This window comes from Carlito syrichta, unplaced genomic scaffold, assembly GCF_000164805.1.
Source record: "Carlito syrichta isolate Samal-C Ts95f unplaced genomic scaffold, Tarsius_syrichta-2.0.1 Scaffold315821, whole genome shotgun sequence".
Taxonomy (NCBI): Eukaryota; Metazoa; Chordata; class Mammalia; order Primates; family Tarsiidae; genus Carlito; species Carlito syrichta.
In genome coordinates this window covers 93,385-105,842 of record NW_007259917.1, presented here as the reverse complement: position 1 = coordinate 105,842, position 12,458 = coordinate 93,385, and the positions used below count along the sequence as shown (strand labels likewise).

The 12,458-nt window shown below is 38.8% G+C and overlaps 1 protein-coding gene across 1 annotated transcript in view; it reads left to right on the top strand.

Annotated features, from left to right (window-relative positions):
* CCDC93 (coiled-coil domain containing 93) overlaps positions 1-12,458 on the top strand; it is a 92,590-nt gene that overhangs the window by 13,975 nt on the left and 66,157 nt on the right. The window lies entirely within an intron of this gene.

Sequence of the window (12,458 nt, the reverse complement as noted above, 5' to 3'; positions counted from 1 at the left end):
GACGCCAGCACTCACAGTAGAACTCACCACTACCTCTGCCCTGTGTTATTTCTAGTATTAAGGGAGAAATAGCCAAACATGAAGCCCTTCCTTATCTATCCCCATGGCAGCTGTTAACTTTGAATTGCTCCAAAACAGTGATGAGCTGGAGATGATAAATTGAGGTTACAGTTCCCCCATTCCTGTGGTGACTTTGGAGAGGCAGAGTAGCTTCTGAGCTTTGTGCAGGAAACTCTGGGATAGCCTTTGTCACCATACACAGTGCATCTTAGTCACTGAGAATCTGCATGTGTGTGTTCACTTCCCCTGCACAAGGGGCAATGGAGAGCTTTGATGCTTTACAAAGCACCCTGGGCCAGTCAGTGGAACCTTGTTGGAGGCACCCCCTGTTCCCTAATCTTTCTCCCTGAGCTGACAGGAATGAATGAAGCCTCAATGCCTGTGTGTGTACATGCTCTCTTCTGAAAATAATTATAGTGTTATTTTACATGTGTTTTTAAACTTTATCTAAATTGTATTATACTAAAATATTTTACACAACCTTGTTTGTGAGAGTCAGCCAAGCTACTGTGTATACATAGCTCTGGTCAGTTTTAACAGATAGCCGATGCACATCCTATCCACTTGACTTGGGTTACCTTGTATAGTTGTAAAGATTGATGTTGCCTGGCTTGAGTGGCTTTGTGTACTGGCTATAGAATCTTTCCAGAAAGTGAATTCTGAACTGGCTTATCTTAAAAGCAAATGCGTGGTCTGAAAAGAACAGTAATCATTTGATTAGGAAAGATATGAAGGTCTCACATAAAACAAAAGAAGCTCTGTCACTTTAAAATTGTACTTTGTATCTTTTTCTCATTTCTATTTTGGAAATGGGAAAAATGGAAAACCTTTAAGATAGTGACATTTCGAAGCTATATAGATATTGCTTTCTGATTTGGTGGCATTATTAAATAAGAAGAAATGATAGGACCTCAGAGTAATTTTCATTCCTGGTTATGAAATAGGTATTCAGTTTAGAGCATCCTTAAAGTTTTTTCAAAAGCTTGTTAGATGCAGGGGAAGAAAAACCTTGATTTTACAACACAGAGGCAGCAACTTTTAATGCTTGGATATATTTCTTCTATGTTTTTATTGTGCATTTTAAAACTGAATTACAGCCATACTTTAAAGATAATTTTGTATTTTTTTCACTTACCAATATAGAATCTTTTGTATACTATTAAAGATTCCTCCTAACAGCATTTCTCATGGCAAATCATAACCAATTAATTGAATATGCTATTGCTTCCCCTGCCCTTTTTTTTCTTCTTTTCTTTTTCTTTTCTTTTTTTTTTTTTTTGAGTCAGGGTCTCACTCTGTTGCCCAGACTGGAGTGCAATGGCACAGTCACAATTCACTGCATCCTCAAACTCCTGAGCTCAAGCAATCCTCTCCTCAGCCTCCCGTGTACTGGGACTACAGGCACTTGCTACTACACCTGGCTGATTTTTTTTTTTTATTTTTTGTAGAAATGAAGTCTCACTATGTTGCCCAGACTGGTCTCAAACTCCTGGGCTCAAGCAGTTCTCCTGCCTTGGCCTCCCAAAGTATTGAGATTATAGGCGTGAGCCACCATAACCGGCCTCCCCTGTAAATAATACTTTATTTCTGAAAAGATATGGAAACGAAGTGACAGCATTGTCTCTGAGGTAGGAAATTGGGGATCTGGTGGCAGGAGAGAAAGGGAAACTTTCTTTTTTCTATGAACTCTGTTATTTGAATTTTAAGTCTGTATTACCTATTCAAAAACAAACATTAAGTTGAACATTTTTAATGCTTAATTGAATATCTGTGTGTAAATCTCACTCTGAGCTCCAGGTAGAGAGTGAGAAAACTGTATAGGTTTTAGCCTTGTAACCCAGAATGAAAGGTCTGCATAGCTGTTAGTTGTCCTAACAAAGAAGTGGGCCCACATCTCTATGCCACTGGAATAGTTAAGTTCCTAGAGACTCGCTATTTCTTCTCATTTGTAAAACATCCACTTCTGCTTGGTAATATGACTGTTACCAAGAAGTATTTAAGGAGATAATGATAAGGGAAATAATTACTAGTGCTCAAACATTGTTCGAAGTGTTTTACTCCTAGTTATCTAGTCCTCACAACAACCTATGAAATAATAGTATCTTTTTTTTTTTAATAACAAATCGGGAAACTGAAGCACAGACCACTTATGTAAGTTGCCTAAGGTCATGTTGGTGATGAGGGAGGCTGGACTCAGAGCCAGTCCTGTAACCACTCTGCTGTGAGCCACTACTTAAAATGCTGTGTTTGTAACTGATTAGAAAATAATATCAAAATAAAGGAAAATGGGGGGAAAATGTGAGTCTCTTTGATTATAATTTATGTTACTTAGTTTATTTTCTTTTTTATGTGTGAGCTTAATCCTCAGTTGACTGGTAGTACATTTTTGGCAAGAATGATAGTTTTATGGGTGACTAGAGGTTGCCTTTGGGTTTTACCTTTTCTCATCTACTGAAAGCACTTCTCACTTCCAGAAGCTGTCTGCTTAAGTTAGTTAGATGAGCTCCATTACCATTAACTTTTTCATCTCTCCCTCCTACTAGCACTTCCTTAGTGGCTTGAAGTCAGAGGCCCAAATGCTTGCAGGAGACTCCAGGGCTATAGTGCATCTCTGACTTATGATTGTGAGTCATTGTAAAAAATTAAACAGATTAAAGTTTTTTGTTTGTTGTCATTCTTTCTCAGGGAAATTCAAGGGAAGGAAATCTATTCTAGATGACCAGGTGTTGTGGTTCATTGCATGTCTTGGGTTCTGATAGGTGTTTTCTTCGTTTAGCCTTTTCCCAGTTTTTCCTTTCAGATAGCTTGGTAGTGTTTCTTGCCTGCTCCTAAATGATGAGTCTAGAATCACAAATTTAAACTGTGGATGGAAAATTAAGGAATAAAATAAGATCAGACAACCAGGTGCCTAGTTTCTAGACCCATCCTTTTATAATATGTATATGTAGTTGCTTTGTAAATATGTATACTTAACAGCATTAAGTGCCTTCTATGTGCATTTTATGAGCATTATCTCATTTATCCCTCATCAGCACTCAGGGAGTTATATTTTATTTCCTCTTTATAAATCAGGAAATCAAAGCTCAGAAAAGTTAATAAATTCCCTGTGTAGCTGCAGAGCTAGGAAGAGGGGGCCTGATTTTGATTGTGCTGGTGCTTCTTCCGTTTTCTAGCTCTTTACCTGTCTCTTATTTCCCACATACAGTATTCCTGGCACCAATTTTTCGGGTTGCTGACTTACTTCAGGGATACGTTAGGATGTTATTTATCTGGGCCCCAGAGACTCAGATGTATCCGTGGTGGTTGGGTGCTCTCCCACCACCTCTTCAGTCTCTCATGAAGGCATTGACTGTGACTTCTCATTTGAAGACCCTTTGCCAGTCAGAGAATGACAGGTGGAGGTTGCCTGTGTGCTGTCTTCTTTTTTCATATATTAACATACCGTTGTGCCTAAACGGAACACTTTTTCTTATTCTTGCTTAGACATAGCATAAAAGTATGAAACATTTAAATATTAAATATTCAGCTTATTCTTACCTTTGGCCATCCTTAGAAAACTGTTCCTTCTTTTACACTTATCCATGTTTATGTAGCCCATCTATTTTTTCTGTACATGATTTTTTAGTTTTAAAAAAATTATTTTTCATTTATGCTAAGACTGTAGTTATAAGAATAAAACGAGAAAAAAGGCCATTACCTTACTAGACGCTGGTGTTGCCATGTACTCTTTGAGCTGTGGCCATTACCGTTTCCTGGCTTTGGCCCCTTCCCTGCCTTGGAAAGGTGAATCTCCTCTTTCTCTCTAATTTGCTTTCTAAATAAACTATATTTTCCAATCTAAAAAAAAAGCACGAAAAACAGAAAATAGAGAAAAAGTACAAAGACTAAATAAATCATACATAATACCACCAGCTGGGGATTACCACTGATATTCCAAGTAGGAAATACAGAGTTGTGGATATCAATATAGAGAATTAAAGAACACGCCCCCCCCATTTTTTTTTTAAAGATATTACACTATAAACGAAGGGAACTAAATAATAACTGGAATGTATTTATTAATAGTGTTTGTTCTTACATGTTTGCACTTCAGTCACCTTTAAAATACTCTCCATTTGATGCAATATACCTATCAAGATGCTTTTTCCACTGCTCAAAAGAGTTTTTGAATTCATCATTTTTGATACCTTTTAGTACTTCTGCCATTTTTTTGTTTCACCTCTTCCACATTGGCAAAATGTTTCCCTTTGAGGACTTTTTTTATCCAAGGAAACAAACAAAAAAAATGTCTCTCTGGGCGCGATCTGGTGAATAGGGAGGATGGGACACAGGAATCATGCCATTCTGATCAAAAACTGCTGAATACTCAGTGTAGTGTGGGCAGGTGCACTCATAAATCACCCATCACGAAATGGGCAAATGCATTGAAAGACTCTCCAAAAGAATTCACTGAAACTGAACTCATCCTCTCACAACAATGCTAGCTGGTACACTGATTGATTCTGATGGGTTCCTAGAACACTTACCTAGTGGAGGAAGCCTGTACTACAAGAAGCTCACCCTCCAAAAAATAATTCTGGGATTTTTCGGGGGGTCCCCCTTGTATTCTGTTTTGTTCCTTGCTCGTTATACTCAAAAATATATCAAGGATATATTTACACCTCCATAGCATTTTTAAGGGCTGCAGTTTATTCATAGTGTAACTAGCTTACCTTCTATCTTTTCCTCTTGGCTCTACATAGGACATCCTCCTAGCTAATTTTTTTCTTTTATTTCTAATTATTTACTTTGGATACATTCCATGCAGTGGAATTGGGTCAAAGGCTGTCTCTAAGGCTTTTAGTGCTTCTTGCCAGATCTCTAGGAAGAAAACCTGTTGTGAACTTTATCATCTGCTCCAACAATCCCAGATGTGGCCGTCATACTTTATCATCTGAACTCATCACTTTAGGGGTGTTTTCTCTTTGTCTTGTTCCTTCTGGAGATTATTTCCAGTACTTTCTTTCTTCTTTAAATGTGCTATTTTATTAACTATCCCTACCTCCTTTTCACTGAATAGCTAGCTGCTTTGTAGAAGACCTGCCCAATAGGAGGTGTTCTTTTTTTTAAAGGACGTAAGAAATGGAAACTAGGGCGGGCATCCATTTACCACCTTCCACTTTGGCATCTTGATCGTAATTGGCTCCTTTGTCTCCTTCGGTGTATTGTTATATAGCTTGCTTTCTCCTCTGAGCAGCCAGCCCTCCATACCCATGAAGTATCTGTCCTGTGCAATGAGATCTTTTACTCTCTCTTAGTGTTGAATAAAGGACACCCACAAAATTTTATCCAAAATTTATGAGCATGTATTGCTAATGTTTAGAATACCTATTCAGTAAATGGTGCTGGGAAAACTGGCAGACCACACGCAGAAGATTGAAACAGGACCCCTACCTATCACCATACACAGAAATTAACTCTAAAGAGAATCAAAGACCTAAACGTAAAACCACAAACCATAAGAATCTTAGAAAATGCAGGAGACATCCTTATGGAAGTTGGAACTGGCAACCAATTCCTATTCAGAACCCTGAAGGCCAATACCTTAAGAAATAAGATAGATAAGTGGGACCTCATCAAACTAACGAGCTTCTTGTGCAAAGCAAAAGAAACCATCAGGAGAGCAGGGAGACAGCCCACAGAATGGAAAAAAACATTTGCCAACTGTATATCTGACAAAGACCTAACATCTAGGATCTACAAGGAACTCAAACAAACTGAAAGGAAAAAAACAAACAGCCCCTTTAAAAAGTGGGCAAAAGACATGAATAGACACTTCTCGGAAGAAGATATATGGGCCGCCAACAGACACATGAAAACATGCTCAGTCTCACTCATCATCAGAGAAATGCAAACCAAAACCACGTTGAGATACCACCTAACCCCTGTAAGAATGGCCAACATTAATAAAACAAACAACAACAACAGATGCTGGCAAGGTTGTGGAGAAAAGAGAGCACTTCTACACTGCTGGTGGGAATGCAAACTAGTGCAGCCTCTTTGGAAGACAGTGTGGTGATTTCTGAAAGAACCAGAAATTGACCTTCCGTATGACCCAGCAATTCCCCTATTGAGAATATACCCAGAGGATCTCAAATCATTCTACGAAAAAGATACCTGCACAAGTATGTTTGTTGCAGCTCTATTCACAATAGCAAAAACATGGAACCAATCATGTTGCCCATTGTAGCTGAGCTGGATTAACAAAATGTGGCACATATACACAATGGAATATTATGCAGCCATAAAGAAGGACAACTATATGGACTTCGCAGCAACTTGGATGGATTTGGAGTCTATCATACTCAGTGATTTATCACAGAAACAAAGAATAGAGTACCATATGTTCTCACTCATAAGCAGACATTGAACAATTATAATACCATAAGAAAGCATTTGGCAGTAATGGCAAACTGTCAGGGGAGAGGGGTTGGGATTGGCAGTTGAGGGAAACTGCTAGGGGAGGGAGGGGCATACCTCATTAACAAGGGTACCTGCATAATCAATGTTTGTATACCTAACCCTGAATTGTGCCCCACATATTTATAATAATAATAATAAAAATATTGTTTGAGAATAGAGAAGAAAAATAAGAAGCCTTCTTAGACTTTCCACTCTGATTGGCAAGAATTGCTCTAGTTGTTGAACTTACTGGATCGCCTAAGAGACCATGTCATGTCATTTAAAATTACTGCTCCAGTGTATTCTTCCATAAGGACTGCATGAGGAAGGCCTTTCCCGCCAACTTGTGAAATGTGAGTGTAGTGACATAATTACAACAATATAGTACATTTTATTGATCATAATATACATCCATATATATGTAAATATATATCTTAGCCTCTACTGTGTGTCAGATACTGTTAAATATATTATTAATCTTCATAATAAGTCCACTTATACCCAAATTACAAATGGAAACCCATAGAGGTTAAATTTACTTGCCCCAAATCAGAGGGTACGGTGAGTAATGGAGCAAGGATTAAAATCCTGCTCTGTCTGACTCTGTGTATTCATTCAGTAATATTAAATGAGCACTTACTGCATGCCAGACCATGTTCAAGGAGCTGAAGCAACAGCAGTGACATTCCAGCATATAAAGGATTTGAGGAATTTTGGGACTCATCAAGAAGAATGATCAGATAATGAGGTGGCAATAGCATATACAAGCTTTATTTGGGTGATGCTTTGACAGATTTGCTTGTGGGCTAGGGGAGTCCTTCATACTGTAGGACATCCAGAGGCTTAGGCACAGGGACCACATCTAGAGTGGGAGGGGGCCAAGGGAACTTTCCCAGATCATAAAGGAGGCTCACGTGTCTAGGCGATGGTGAGTATCACACAGGGAGTCTGGGTCAGGGATCTCTGAAGAGCCATGGTGGCTTGGGGTCTTTAACCTCAGGGCTTATCCTATCTGTGGTTAGCAAATGCTAACAGTTTAAAAGCATCTTGTTTTGAAGGGTATGCAAAGTAGGTAGGCTCTAAATGGCAAAAAACTGCTTATTTGGGCTCTGTTTAAAACAATTTGATGTGTAAAAATATGAGTTTCGTGCTGGCCAGCTTTTGAGCCAGCGGATCTGTCTGCTGTGAAGAATATACAACCTAGAGGCCATTTTTAGCTGATTTTTATAGCATAATGACTTTATTCTTACCCATCACTTACACTGGTACAGACTCAGAGACTTGGGGTAGGACTTGTGCTAGACCTCAAAGAGCAGACGATATACTTGCATAGCAGAGCTCATGTAAAACAAAATGGAAAAGAAACAAGCTGTGGGATGTCTCTGAAGAACATTCTACAGAAACAGTTGTTATCCATACATCTCTTATCATTTCCTTCACTCAGTGCCCAGGGACTTTGTTTTGTTTGTTGTTGTGTTATTCATATAAGAATTTTTCTTTTTTTTTGAGTTGGAGTCTCACTCTGTCGCCCAGACTGTAGTGCAGTGGCCGCTCCCGGCCACCGCAGCCTCGACCTGCTGGGCTCTGGTGATCCTTCCACCTCAGCCTTCCGAGTAGCCGGAATTACAGGCATGCACTACCACGCCCGGCTGATTTTTTGATTTATTGTAGAGATGAGGTCTCGCTGCCCAGGTGGGTCACGAACCCGCGGGCTCAGGCCATCCACTCACCTCAGTCTCCCAAAGGCGCGGGATGACAGGCTGAGCCACCGAGCCCGGCTATATAAGAATTTTTCAAAAGCATTTATTTGTCCCATTTATACTTTTTCTTATGGGATCTTTCAGAACTAGGTTTCTTGTACTAGGTGGTGAAAATAATCTATGGGGCATCTTCAGGTGTAAGGCAGAGTCTACACACAGGACTCATAGGCTGAAGTGGGTCTCTTGGGAGTTGGGTTTGGGCAGTGAGAATGAGCTGTGTCACTTTCTGCAGAGTTGAGTGTGGTCTGGCCTACGGGAGCTTTTAAGTGTAGAATGCCACGTTATAGTGACTGTTCCCTGCCTGCTACATTATTTCAGTAGAGAAATTGTCTACTGTAGTTCTGAAGGCAGTGGTCTGGGGTTTGCTGCAGACACTGCCATCGGGCCGTGTGTTCTGCCTCTCTTCTCTGCCATTTGGAACTCAGGAATACTCCAACAGGTGAACTTGACTTGTAACCAGACCTGCAGAGGTGAGATCTGCCTCTCACAGGGCAAGAGTTCTCTGTTTTACAGCAGGTTCGCTTTAATCTTTTAATGCTGCCTGTGTGTCTTTGAGCATCGACCATGGTGAATTTTCAGAACCCAAAGAAGGGGTGATCAAAGCTGAAGTATAAAACATTTTGTGAAGTGCTTAAGAGTTCCGGTTCTGGAGTCACCCTGTTTTTAGTGCTTACTACTTTTGTAACCATGAGCAAGATTTTTAACCTCTGTGGCTAAGTTTCATCATCTATAGACAGAAAACAAGGATAATGACCCTCATAGGTGTGAGGGTCAAATGGGCAGCACCTGTGTGATCCTGGCATGCACTTATTGTTACTTATTAGTCAATAAATAATAGCTGTTGCTACCATTGTTGATGGCAAAAGGATAAGCTGATTTTGTATGCCTTATTAAGAACATAATTGTATAAAGCTTGGTGTATTTTCTATTAATCTCAGACTTCAGATTTTTGATCGAGTTCTGTTACCAAGCAATATCTGTGCAGGACCAAAATAACACGAAGAATGAGAGACTGGGATTATCCTTCAAGATCTGTTAGTGCAACCTAATTTTACAAACGTGGAAACTGAGGGGAACTGCCTTTCCCAAGGTCATACAGCTGGTTAGTGGCAGAAATAGGACCAAACATAGTATAGCCTGGGTCCTCTTGCTTTAAACCTTGTCATTTAAGACACATTACTTAAGTCAACCAGTGTACTAATCCATGTGGCAGCTTCAGATTATGGAATGAGTCTTGTGAGAAAGCTAGCTGACTAGTGTGCCCACCAAGGACAAGTTGGTGTTGGGGGCAAGCCTTGGGATTAGAAGCCCAGGTCCTTAGGGCCAGGCCTAATATTGCCCTAGGGATCTTGGACAAATTTCTCAATGTCTGCTTCCCCAGTAGTGAAGTGAAGATAATAGTATGTGTCCTGCCTCTGTTTCATAGTGTGGTGATAAAGTGCAAAAGGTGAGACATATATGAAGTTTTATGCTTTTTTTTCCTTTTTTTGAGTTGGAGTCTCACTCTGTCGCCAAGGCTAGAGTGCAGTGGCATACTCACGGCCACTGCAGCCTCAACTGCTAGACTCAGGTGATCTTTCTGCCTCAGCCTTCCAAGTAGCTGAACTACACGTGCGCGCTACCATGCCCAGCTTATGTTTTGATTTAATGTAGAGATGAGGTCTCACCAAGTTGCCCCAGCTAGTCTCAAACCTGTGGGCTCAGGCAATCCTCTCTTCTCGGCCTTCCAAAATGCTGGGATTATAAGCTTGAGCCACCATGCCCAGCCTTGAAGTTTTATACTTTAAAGTATAAGGAACCATCCATAAAAATGACATTGCCATTGTTTGGCAGAATAAAAGGACCTTTTAGCTGTTGGTCTCAAGTGTGCTATTGTTTTGGTGTCAGTTCTTTTTTTAGAAGAATCCAATTTCCTGTCTTGAGTCATTGACTCTTTTGGTGGTAATTTAGGAAAATAGCAGTTAAGGTCAATTATATACTACTGCTATAACAGTAGAGCTCAGTGGAAATTAAATTGTACGCAGTAACTGACGTCATGTGGGCTCATTATATTTTTCATTTCCCTGTAAGTCTGTGTTATGTTATTTATAACTCCCTATTCATGTAGACACCAGCAACAAACTAGGGAATGTTTGTGGCAGCAGTTTGTAAGAACAACCCTCCAGCATTATCCCAGTCCCTGTTCTATTCCCTTTTCTACAGAATTATTGAGATTATATAGTGTGTATTACAGAAAGAATGATTTTCTGTATGTGTGAAACTTTTCATAATAAAATGTAAAATAATAATAAAGTTAACCAGACTTATCAAAAGGGAACAGTTCTAATTAGAGTAAAATACCACTATCTGGAGAAACCTAATAGTAATGTTTGTCGCGGTGCTATTCAGATAGAGAAGAGATTAGATGCAATAAACCCAGGAAGTGGAGAAGAAAAGATCCGGGGACAAACAGCTAAAATACCTTGCTGGCATAACAGCTGTCTACTTGCACCCAGAGCCCTCAGTAGATATTACCAAAGTATTAATTTGACTGCCAGCTTAGCTGTTAAGAAGGACATTCATTTGGGGTAGAATGACAAACCAGGTAATCTGGGGCTGTAGACCTACACTTATGGATCACTTAACTACATGCCATATATTTTGCTTAGGATATATATATAATATATATGTATATCTGTTTGTGTATGTGTATAATTTTATAATATGTCCTGCATAAAATAGATCTGTATTTGCTTCTGTGTTTATAACTAAACCACACACTAATAATTTAAAAAGTCAGTAACATAAAAAGTTTATAGTGCATTTTGTTTTCGTGAATTATTTTGAGGATGAACCTCAAAATACTTTTGTTAAAAAGATATGTATCAGCCAGGCTCGGTGGCTCAGACTATAATTCCAGCACTTTGAGAGGCCGAGGTGAATAGATTGCCTGAGCCCATGGGTTCGAGACTAGCTTGGGCAACTTGGCGAGACCTTGACTCTACAATAAAAAAAAAATTAGCTGGGCATGGTAGCACATGCCTGTAGTTCTGGCTACTTGGAAGGCTAAGGCAGAAGGTTCACTCGAGCCCAGCAGGTTGACACTGGGTTGGCCTTGAGTATGCCGCTGAACTCCAACCTGGGTGTCAGAGTGAGACTCTACCTCAGAGAAAAAAAAAAGATATATCTCTGAAGGGTTTGTATTCACTCTCCTTTTCTGGTATTGGAGTCTAAAGAATTGAAGTCTTTTTTTGCCATTTTAGGGTTTTTTTTAAGGATTCTGGGTTAACACATATCTGGTTGGTAAACTGGTTTGTGGCTCTGGGTGGTAGAAAGGTCTGTATACATAATAACTATGGAAAGCTTATACTTTCTCTGAAAAAGTTTATTAAAGAATAAGAAACACTTCAGTGTAGAAAAAAACCTTGTTTCTCAAGGCAAGATTCAATATTATAAAGATATCAGTTATTTCCAAAATATCTGTAAATTTGGTATAATTCTAATAAAAACCCACCAGAACTTTCCATAATCGACATCACAAACTGACACTGGAATTTATTTGAAAAAGATGTGTAACAATAGCCAGGAAATTTGAAAAAAGAAATGTGGATACAAGATAGAGAATTCATAAAACAAAAGGAATTGAAGAGGGTAATAAATTGTTAGATTCCTGCCTTTCACTATATATTGAATGGATTAAAATACTAAATACAAAATGTAAGCTAAATATAACTATAAAAGCAACATGTGAGAATTTTTTTCACAACCCCTGGGATAAGAAGTAAGATATAAAGTCTAAAAACTGTAAAGAAAGTTATTAGTAAATTTAACTACATAAAAGATTGAAATGTCATACAAAAAACATCAAGTTGAAACAAAATTGACAAACAATAAATTAGCTGAAAGTATTTGGTACGTAAATAAAAGTCAAAGGACTAATACTCAGTTTATATATTATACTTACATATTAGTAAGAAAATGGACAAATTAATCAATGGGAAAACAAAGCATTTGAACAAGAAAACGGCAAATAAGATTCTCGACCTCACTAATAATTTGGGAAGGCTAATGAAACAGTGAAATATTTTTCACTCCTGTAATATGTAAAAATTAAAAAGCTTGCAAATATTTTTTGTTGTCAGAGGTGAGATTAACAAGTTGATGGGCACATCAATCAGTACGGTTGTTTTTTGGCTCAACTTGGTATTGTAAACACCC